The sequence below is a fragment of the Triticum aestivum genome, chromosome 4B (genome assembly GCF_018294505.1).
Source record: "Triticum aestivum cultivar Chinese Spring chromosome 4B, IWGSC CS RefSeq v2.1, whole genome shotgun sequence".
NCBI classification, from domain to species: domain Eukaryota; kingdom Viridiplantae; phylum Streptophyta; class Magnoliopsida; order Poales; family Poaceae; genus Triticum; species Triticum aestivum.
In genome coordinates this window covers 564,385,027-564,395,530 of record NC_057804.1, presented here as the reverse complement: position 1 = coordinate 564,395,530, position 10,504 = coordinate 564,385,027, and positions in this window count along the sequence as shown.

The following is a 10,504-nucleotide window of genomic DNA, read 5'->3' as shown; positions in this document are numbered from 1 at the left end:
AGCACTCCGCGCCGAAAACAAGACAGCCGCATTAGCCTTAGAGGCACTATCCGAAGCCCTAGCAGCAGAGGAACTCACCGCGCTGCGCTCTACGGTGAATAGGGACGATGTGATACTCGATAAGAGATTCAAGTTCACCTCCTTTAAACCAGCAGATGAAATAGTAAAATTCCAGGTCCACCCAACGGACCCGACAAAGACGACCTCCATCGGGGCACAATTGAACCCTGATGTAGACGCTGCACTGCGAGAATTCCTTCGGGAAAATTGGGACATTTTTGCCTGGCACCCCTCGGATATGCCCGGAATCCCACGCAGATTGGCAGAACACAGCCTAAACATCCTAAAAGGATTCAAGCCAGTCAAACAGGCTCTTCGACGATTTTCCGAACCCAAAAGATAGGCAATGGGAGAAGAGCTAGCCAAACTATTGAAAGCCGGATTCATCAGAGACATCAAACATCCGGACTGGCTAGCAAACCTAGTAATGGTACCAAAGAAGGACAAATCCTGGCGCCTATGTGTCGATTTCAAAGACCTAAATAAAGCCTGCCCATAGGATCCCTTCCCCCTCCCCCGCATCGACCAGATCATCGATGCCACTGCATGGCACGACTCATTGTGCTTCCTGGACGCATACTCCGGCTATCATCAAATCAAGATGGCAGAAGCGAATCAAGCCGCAATGGCATTCATCACTCCATATGGACCATTCTGCTTCAACACAATGCCCTTCGGACTTAAAAACGCCGGCGCAACATATGAGCGCATGATTCAGACATGTCTGGCTACCCAGATCGGCAAAACAGTAGAGGCATACGTAGACGACGTAGTCGTCAAAACTAAACACGTCGAAACTCTAATAGACGACTTGAGGCTCACATTCGACAACCTCAGAGCATATGACATCAAGCTGAATCCGGAAAAATGCGTTTTCGGCGTACCAGCTGGAAAGCTGCTGGGCTTCATCGTATCCGGTAGAGGAATTGAAGCAAACCCAGCAAAGATCCGAGCTCTGTCACAGCCCAAAAGACCTCAAGCAAATACAAAAATTGACTGGATGCGTGGCGGCTCTAAGCCGCTTTATCTCCCGTCTAGGAGAAAAGGCATTGCCCCTCTATCGCCTCCTTAGGCGCACTGAACACTTCGAGTGGACGGATGCTGCCACCGCCGGACTTGAAGAAATAAAGGCCATATTGGCAACAAATCCGGTCCTGCCTGCGCCCAACCTGGGCGAACCAATGTTGTTATACATCACAGCAACGCATCAAGTTGTAAGCACGGTACTCGTCGTCGAACGAGAGACAGAAGGGCATAAATTCCCTCTTCAAAAACCAGTATACTACGTATCCACTGTGTTAACCCCCTGCAAGTCCCGTTACCCGCACTATCAGAAGATAGCATACGCGGTGTTCATGGCATCCCGGAAGCTCCGACACTACTTTCAAGAGTGCTCGATAACAGTGGCCTCTGAAGTACCACTTAACAACATTATAAACAACCGCGACGCGACGGGCAGGATTGCAAAATGGGCCATTGAGCTCTTACCATTTGATATAACTTACAAACCTCGGCGAGCCATAAAGTCACAAGTTTTGGCTGACTTTGTCGCTGAATGGACCGAAGCCGAACTCCCTAAAGAGTACGGCGCATACTCCAATTGGATTATGCACTTCGACGGCTCTAAAATGTTAGCCGGATTGGGGGCTGGCATCGTATTGACGTCCCCGACCAGGGACACAGTCCAATACGTACTTCAGATAATGTACACGGACTCCAACAATGCAGCCGAATACGAGGCCCTTTTACATGGTCTCCGGATGGCAATCTCCATGGGCATTCAACGCCTAGAGGTGCGCGGGGATTCAAACCTCGCAATATCCCAAATAAACAGAGACTTTGACGCCAAAGATCCGAAAATGGCAGCATATCGCAACACTGTCCTAAAGATGTCAGCCCGGTTTGAAGGACTTGAATTCCATCATGTAGCCCGGGATAATAACCAAGCAGCCGACGTACTGGCACGCATCGACGCAAAACGCGACGCTGTCCCTCCTAACATCTTCCTGGAACGGCTCTTCAAGCCATCCGTACAATGGGAAGAGGAGTCCGGAAATAACAGACCGGAACAAGCCGCACCAACCGGCGATTCAGCCGATGACATAACACCTTCAGCCCACGACATAATGGCAGTAATTGCCCCGTGAACAGAACCATTCCTCACCTACTTGCTTAGGCAGGAACTCCCCGAAGACCATAATGAGGCCCGCTGGATAGTCCGGCGATCTAAAGCCTACAAAGTCCATGAGGGAGAACTCTATAAGAAAAGCACAACCGGAGTCCTTCAAAGGTGTATCTCCGAAGAGGAAGGGCGAGACCTTCTGGCTGAAATTCACGCCGGACTAGGCGGACACCACGCCGCAGCCCGGGCCCTTGTAGGAAAGGCATTCCATACATGATTTTATTGGCCGACGGCCCGGGCAGATGCTCAGGACTTAGTCCAAAGATGCGTCGGTTGTCAGCTCTTTGCTAATCAGAGCCACATGCCACCCACCGCCCTTAAAACTATACCCATTACCTGGTCGTTCGTGGTCTGGGGGCTTGACATGGTTGGACCACTTAAAGGGGGAACCCACAAGCAAAGGTACCTATTGGTCATGGTGGATAAATTCACCAAATGGATAGAGGCCAAGCCAGTTAAAACGGCAGAGTCCGGACCAGTGATAGACTTTATATCCGGGGTAGTACACCGTTATGGTGTCCCCCACAGCATCATCACCGATAACGGCACGAACTTCACGGCCGATGAGGTTAAATCATGGTGCAAAAATATGGGCATTAAGCTCGATTACGCTTCAGTCTATCATCCTCAAACCAACGGTCAAGTGGAACGAGCAAATGGTCTAATAATGAGCGGCATCAAACCTAGACTAGTGCGGTCCCTTACAAAATCTCACACCATTTTTTATGGTATACGGCGCAGAAGCAGTTTTGCCCTGCGACATAATTCATGACTCACCTCGAGTGCGCATGTACGAAGAAAGAGAAGCCGAGTTGGATCGGCAGTTCAGCTTGGACGCATTGGAGGAAGAACGCGACGTCGCCAAGGCTCGTTCCGCATTCTATCAGCAACAGGCTCGAAGATACCAAAGCAGAGAAGTACGGGCCAAGACTTACAACATTGGCAAACTGGTTCTACGCCTGCCGGACAAGAAAAAGGACAAGCTCAAGCCCAAATGGGAAGGCCCTTTCATCATCGATCAAGTCCTGACCGGCGGAGCGTACCGTCTACGAAATGCATCGGATAACCAACTCGAGCCGAACCCATGGAACGCAACCCACCTCCGAAGATTCTATGCCTAGCGCCGGACTAAGAGTTCGTCCCTTTCCCCCCGTCCAATTTTTTTACTTCAGCTGCCTTTTGTTTATCTTTTTATTCTCAACCCTATTCATACAAGCCTTAAAGGGCTTACTTGTGCAACGTTCGCGCGCAATTGATGTGCCATCCGCACTCATTATACTTGGGGGCTTCTTTACCAGAAGCTTAATTATAAGGGCTTCATGCCCAGCACATGTGTCAAGCCTCCACATGTACCTTTTATTCACCATTATATGCATCGGTATGACTTAAGTTTTGGCCAAGCTGGGTTGCCTGGCTCCTGTGCTTACCCCTACGTTCCCGATTGTTCGGCTAGGAGGTAAAGGGAGCACCTCTGCGATTGTTACTGCCAGGTCAGCCGGATGTGTACCTCAGACTGGGTGAAGCCGAAAGCTAGCGCTCTTAAGGGAATATTCGGTCGGTGACTTAAAAGATGATTTTTTATCCACTTATTTATCTGCCCCCAGATGTTTTTCTGCTTTTTTCGCAGTCCGGACATGCACTTTAGGGCATGCCACCCCCAGAGGAAAGGAACCCTTAACGGAACTATTCTCCCTGGAAGATGTTTCTTACTACCCATGTAATATAACATAACTAGTTGGGCACTTGTCTGATAAAGCACTAATGACCCCTACGCCTGGTCTCCATGCATACCCCGGTTGTTTCATAACCGAGAAGGTATTCGGACACACTCCGGACTCTAGGGTCCCGAGGTCGAAGCGAAAAGGTCGGCAAAGACAAACGATCTACAATCCGGCTAGAAGGCATTTTATATGTCATTTTATAATACATTGTCAAATCGACTGATTGTATTCTTCCTCAATCCCGTCTAACAGGTTGTCTAATTTACTGTCCTGTTGGGAAAATTTAGCGGCCAGCTCTACTTGGCCGTATACTAAACTCACAGGGATCTCCTTCCCATCAGGCCCCACAGGTCCGACTTCGGCCATGTGGTTGGGATCCGCCTTCTTGTACCGCGTCTTCACCATGGCCCAGGCCTCCCTGGCACCTTGGTGGCAGGCCGAAATCTTCCATAAATGGAAGCGCTGCCGCACTCCCTGAAGCTTCTCCGCAAGCTCCCCAAGACCCTCGGGTAAGGAGAAGGCTGGCCATAAAGCCTGGATGGCGCCGCTCATTGCCTGCCGAACTCGTTCGATCAGTTGCAACAATTCGGGAAGTTGATCACCCGTTGATACGGGCATCTCCTCCGCAGGGCGACCTGTGAGCATACCTGCTGACATATTCTGTCAAATGGACTTCCTCACCGAACTCTTCTTTTCAAAGGAGTTCACTCAAGCACTTACTATAGATGCCGCGACGAAGCCGCTGATTCTCCTTAACGGAGCCCGACAGCTCAGCCCGAACGCCTTTCAGCTCTTCTCCAAGCTGGGCCTGGGCATCCTGGAGCTTGTTCCTTTCATGCTGCACCTTATGCAGCACCCTCTCGCCGGCCTTTAGCTGGCGCAGAAGTTCTTGCCTGTCCGGATCTTGTCCGGCAGCACCTGCAACGTCATTCTTTAGACTTGCGCAAAGGCTAAACACTACTTATCTTTCTAAAATAATGCGTTACCAGGAGAGGTCTCTGTGTTTCCTCCTGCGCCAGAGAGTGCGGCCTCAAGTTGGGCCTTGCACTCTTGCAGCTCCTGAGACAGTTGGGTATTCTTCTCGGTAAGATCCTACGTTTCATATGATCCTTAAATTAGTTAATATAACTACTTTAAGTCTCGGGGGCTACTGGCATATACAACTATTAAATTCTCTTACCCGTATGTCTTTTACATACTGCTCCGTGGCTCTGGTAAATCCATCTTGAGCAGCACGAAGGTGCGCGTCCCCCGCGTTAAAGGCATTCAACGCCTCAGGGGAGAAGCACGCGTCACGAAATACTGTCCGGCGGCGCCTGTGATTCAGGGCACTCTCCACCTCAGACTTGGTGGCGGACAGTCTGTCGGCATCCTCCGTTGGAGGAACATCCGGCTCGTGCCTTGCGCTCGCCTCCCCCTCCAGACCAGGTGCTGGAGCCTGGCTGGTAGAGGCTGGATTGGCAACCTCCACGCCCGCAGTCCGGCAGACGCTTTTTTCCCTACAAAAGTCATGAGCACTCAAACGATTCCTAGGAACATTGCTCTAAATAATGAATTGTGAGCTACACCTTTGCGGTGACGTGTGAGTCCGTGCCGCACTCCTCTTCCGCCTACTGGTCCGGACTGGCCTTTGTTGGCCAGCCACCGCGGGCTCGGCTTCTCGCCCTAGGGGCGCCTCCTGCACAGCGCCACCGTATACGGTGGATAGAAATAAGCAAGGAAGGAATGACGGTGTCAGGACTTCGGTCGCAATCACCTGGGAAGCCGGATATAGTCCGAGATAGTCGGCCGTGATGGCGACTAAAGCATTGTCCATGCTGAGCTGGTGGAACACCCCGTCGATTAGCTCCACCATTATGTCCGGATCCTCTTCGGAGGCCGGATCTCGGGATCTCTCTAGATCCTCGGGTTGCGGAGCTGGACTTAGCATGTCCTCCACGATCCGGCGCAGCTCCTGCGTCGAAAGAAGAACACAATATAAGAAACTTAAGTTTCAAAAAGCATGGGTCGGGCACGCAGAGTGTTCGCTCACCCAAGGCCGGGGATTACTCATGGAGAACCCATTTAATGGGTTCGTCCGAAGGAAATCCTCCTTCTCCCCCTTATACAGGTCGGACAGAATCGTCACCAGATCTTCGACCGAATCCGGCCCTTTGCAGCCATGACGGGTGGCATCGTCCTCCCCGTTGAAATTCCACATGGGGTGGCCCCTGTATTGTAGTGGCTGCACCCCCCGCATAATGCATGTTGCCATGACTCCAATCATGGTCAATCCGGCATGGGCCAGTAACTTTATTCGGCCCATCAAGTAATGGACGCTCTTGTCTTCCTCCAGTTGGGGGCTCCGCGGACGCCAACTAAGGCGTTTCTTCAGAGGAGGATTGCTGAACTCCGGGAGGCCAATCCGAACAGGGTCCGGCAGCGGAGTGTCTTCTATATAAAACCATTCCGAAGGCCAGTCTTCGGACGCCTTCTTAGGGGTTCCGGATGGATATCCGGTCCCGGCAATGCGCCATATTTCGGCGCCGCCCACTTGATATATGGACCCCTCGTAAGAGCGGGGTACAAGGCAGAACAACCTCTTCCACAGCGCGAAGTGGGGCTCGACGCCCAGGAATAGCTCGCAAAGAGCTACGTAACCCGCAATATGCAGGATTGAGGCGGGCGTGAGGTGATGAAGCTGGAGTCCGTAGAACTCCAGGAGCCCACGGAGGAATGGATGTACAGGAAATCCGAGCCCCTTTATCAGATAGGGGACGAAGCATACCCGCTCCCCTTTGTTGGGATTTGGGGTAACCTCCACTTGCTTCCCACCTTTGTAGGTGGCCAGCCCGGCTCGAACCGGAACCATGAAGGCCGGAGGGAGATATCCCCCCGCTTGGAGCTTCACCAGCTCGTTGTGCGAAACAGAGCATCTCCTCCAATCTCCTGGCAAAGGGCTGGGAGCGCGAGAAGAGGAGCCGCGTTGACGGTCCATGATGGAATGGATTCTTGGTCGAAAGCGCTCCGATGAGTATTTGCGAAAGGAAGATGGTGATTTGGATCTGGATTCCTTGCCTCCCTTATAGGCAGATTATTCGCACAACTAGGGGGTAAAACATAAAAGACACCCTGGCTTTTCACATTCGCGCGACGCGTGGAAGAAGGCCATTATTGGGCGTGGAAGCCAAGACGCGCAACATTGATGAGGAAGCCGGACACTGTTCGGCAGGTACGTAGAACTTGAAGGAGAACCCGCCTTACAACGCCGAAGACTACACACATGCTGGACTTATCGTCATTGAAGCCTGGTTCGGGGGCTACTGAGGGAGTCCCGTATTAGGGGGTGTCCGGATAGCCGGACTACCATCATCGGCCGAACTATCATCGGCCGGACTATCATCATCGACCGGACTCCAAGACTATGAAGATACAAGATTGAAGACTTCGTCCCGTGTCCGGATGGGACTTTCCTTGGCGTGGAAGGCAAGCTTGGCGATACGGATATGTAGATCTCCTACCATTGTAACCGACTCTATGTAACCCTAGCCCTCTACGGTGTCTATATAAACCGGATGGCTCTAGTCCGTAGGACAACAACAACCATTACAATCATACCGTAGGCTAGCTTCTAGGGTTTAGCCTCCTTGATCTCGTGGTAGATCCACTCTTGTAAACATCCATAATATCAATATCAATCAAGCAGGACGTAGGGTTTTACCTCCATCAAGAGGGCCCGAACCTGGGTAAAACATCGTGTCCCTTGTCTCCTGTTACCATCCGCCTAGACACACAGTTCGGGACCCCCTACCCGAGATCCGTCGGTTTTGACACCGACACTCGTAGGCAATGGATCAATGATGGATAATTATGTCGGATGCAATTCCTCATGTAATAGCTATAACATAGGGTGACACAGAACTAGCTCCAATTCATCAATGTAATGTAGGCATGTATTCCGTAAATAGTCATATGTGCTTATGGAAAAGAACTTGCATGACATCTTTTGTCCTACCCTCCCGTGGCAGCGGGGTCCTAGTGGAAACTAAGGGATATTAAGGCCTCCTTTTAATAGAGAACCGGAACAAAGCATTAGCACATAGTGAATACATGAACTCCTCAAACTACGGTCATCACCGAGAAGTATCCCGATTATTGTCACTTCGGGGTTGTCGGATCATAACACATAATAGGTGACTATAGACTTGCAAGATAGGATCAAGAACACACATATATTCATGAAAACATAATAGGTTCAGATCTGAAATCATGGCACTCGGGCCCTAGTGACAAGCATTAAGCATAGCAAAGTCATAGCAACATCAATCTCAGAACATAGTGGATACTAGGGATCAAACCCTAACAAAACTAACTTGATTACATGGTAAATCTAATCCAACCCAACACCGTCCAACAAGCCTACGATGGAATTACTCACGCACGGCGGTGAGCATCATGAAATTGGTGATGGAGGATGGTTGATGATGACGACGGTGACGAATCCCCCTCTCCGGAGCCCCGAACGGACTCCAGATCAGCCCTCCCGATAGAGATTAGGGCTTGGTGGCGGCTCCGTATCATAAAACATGATGAAACTTTCTCCCTGATTTTTTTCTCCGCGAGACAGAATAAATAGAGTTGGAGTTGAGGTCGGCGGAGCCTCAGGGGCCCCATGAACAGGGGGGCGCACCCAGGGGGAGGGCGCGCCCCCACCCTCGTGGACAGGGTGTGGGCCCCCTGGTCTTGATTCTTTCTCCAATATTTTTTATATTTTCCAAAAACTGCCTCCGAGGATTTTCAAGACATTTTGAGAACTTTTGTTTTCTACACATGAAACAACATCATAGCAGTTGTGCTGAAAATATCATCAGCTCGGGTTAGTTTCATTCAAATCATGCAAGTTAGAGTCCAAAACAAGGGAAAAAGTGTTTGGAAAAGTAGATACGTTGGAGACGTATCAACTCTCCCAAGCTTAAACCTTTGCTTGTCCTCAAGCAATTCAGTTGATAAACTGAAAGTGATAAAGAAAAACTTTTACAAACTATGTTTGCTCTTGTTGTTGTAAACATGCAAAGCCAGCATTCAGGTTTCAGCAAATATTATGAACTAACCTTACTCACAATAACACCCAGGTCTCACAATTACTCATATCAATAGCATAATCAGCTAGCGAGCCATAATAATAAAACTCGGATGACAACACTTCCTCAAAACAATCATAACATGATATAACAAAATGGTATCTCGCTAGCCCTTTCTGAGACCGCAAAACATAAATGTAGAGCACCTTTAAAGATCAAGGACTGACTAAACATTGTAATTCATGGTAAAAGAGATCTAGTCAAGTCATACCCAATATAACTAATAATAATGAATGCAAATGACAGTGTGCTCTCAAGTGGGTGCTTTTTAATAAGAAGGGTGATGACTCAACATAAAAGTAAATAGATAGGCCCTTCGCAGAGGGAAGCAGGGATTTGTAGAGGTGCCAGAGCTCGATTTTAAAATAGAGATTGAATAACATTTTGAGCCACATACTTTTGCTGTCAATGCAATAACTATGAGATGGCTGTATCTTCCATACTACATGCATTATAGGCAGTTCCCAAACAGAATGGTAAAGGTTTATACTCCCCCAACCACCAACAAGCATCAATCCATGGCTTGCTCGAAACAACGAGTGCCTCCAACTAACAACAGCCCTGGGGAGTTTTGTTTAATTATTTTGTTTTGCTTTGATCTTTTGGATCATGGGACTGGGCATCCCGGTTACCGGCCCTTTCTCATGAATGAGGAGCGGAGTCCACTGCTCTTGAGAATAACCCACCTAGCATGGAAGATATAGGCAGCCCTAGTTGAAACATGAGCTGCTCGAGCATACAAAACGGAATTTCATTTGAAGGTTTGAAGTATGGCACATACAAATTTACTTGGAACGGCAGGTAAATACCGCATATAGGAAGGTATGGTGGACTCATATGGAACAACTTTGGGGTTTAAGGAGTTTGGATGCACAAGCAATATTCCTGCTTAGTACAGGTGAAGGCTAGCAAAAGACTGGGAAGCGACCAACTGAGAGAGCGACAACAGTCATAAACATGCATGAAAATTAATTCACACCGAGTACAAGCATGAGTAGGATATAATCTACCATGAACATAAATATCATGAAGGCTATGTTGATTTGTTTCAACTACATGCGTGAACATGTGCCAAGTCGAGTCACTCAATTCATTCAAAGGAGGATACCATCCCATCATACCACATCATAATCATTCTAATAGCATGTTGGCACGCAAGGTAAACCATTATAACTCATAGCTAATCAAGCATGGCACAAGAAACTATAATCTCTAAATGTCATTGCAAATATGTTTACTTCATAATAAGCTGAATCAAAAATGATGAACTCATCATATTTACAAAAACAAGAGTGGTCGAGTTCATACCATCTTTTATCATCTCAATAAGTCCATCATATATCATCATTATTTCTTTTCACTTGCATGACCGAACGATGTGTATAATAATAATAGTGCACGTGCATTGGACTAAGCTGGAA